The sequence below is a fragment of the Fukomys damarensis genome, unplaced genomic scaffold (assembly GCF_012274545.1).
Source record: "Fukomys damarensis isolate Sample0158 unplaced genomic scaffold, DMR_v1.0_HiC HiC_scaffold_23, whole genome shotgun sequence".
In the NCBI taxonomy this organism is placed as follows: domain Eukaryota; kingdom Metazoa; phylum Chordata; class Mammalia; order Rodentia; family Bathyergidae; genus Fukomys; species Fukomys damarensis.
Genome location: NW_022900935.1, coordinates 19,740,863 through 19,741,769, shown reverse-complemented (window position 1 = coordinate 19,741,769; position 907 = coordinate 19,740,863).

The window sequence follows — 907 nt, the reverse complement described above, 5'->3', positions numbered from 1 at the left end:
ATCTTGCATGTAGTAGGGATTTTTCTATTTTAAAATTGATATTTTCCAATAAAAGTGATTAGTGAAGATTTAAGGTACTTCTTTGTTGCGAGAGATTGTATGGAGGCATTTCATCTATAGCTGCAAATTACACATTTTCCACAGTGATTTTAAGTGTCAGAAGTGTGAGTTAGATCCCTGCCCTCCTCCTCTTCTGATATGAGCTGATATTTATCTTTGACCTGAGACCAGGGTAATATGACTGTTTGCCAGGGTATATTTTAGTTTGCTAAATAAGGCATATATCTCTTGATTATAAGCCTTTGGTGAGGGGTTGGAGTCAGAAATCTGATGACGAGGGCCAGGGATTTAGCTCAGTGTTTCCGCCACCTGCCTTGCAAGCGCAAGGACCTGAGTTCAGTCCCTGGTACAAAAACAAAACAACAGAGGCAACAGACCAAACAAGCGAATCTGATGACCAGAAGAAGGAAATGTTTTTATTTTTAGAAAAATCATTTCTTTGGCTGCAAAGATTTCCTAAAGTTGAGACTGGAGATTTCTTGAATCCTTTATTGCCCTCAAATTAATAGCTGTATTCATTTGGGCCTACAGGCTCCCTGATGTAAGAGAAAGGATGTCTTGCCTTTAGCCTTCTGCTTTCAAGCAGTGTTTGGGGATCCTGTGCAATTTTGAAATCCCCCATAGTGTATAGGATGGCCATTCTTAAGATATATTTGTTCTCCCACCATTGTTGTGCTCTCGCCCTCTTCTGTGTCATCCAGTCCAGATTTTCTTTGTGTATGTGTTAATGAGATTAAATCCAGGGAGTGCTGAGCTACATCTCTAGCCCGTTTTTTTTGTTTTTTTTTTTTTTTTTTTTTTTTTTTTTTTTTTTGATACAGGGTCTCACTGTGCAGTTGAGACTGAC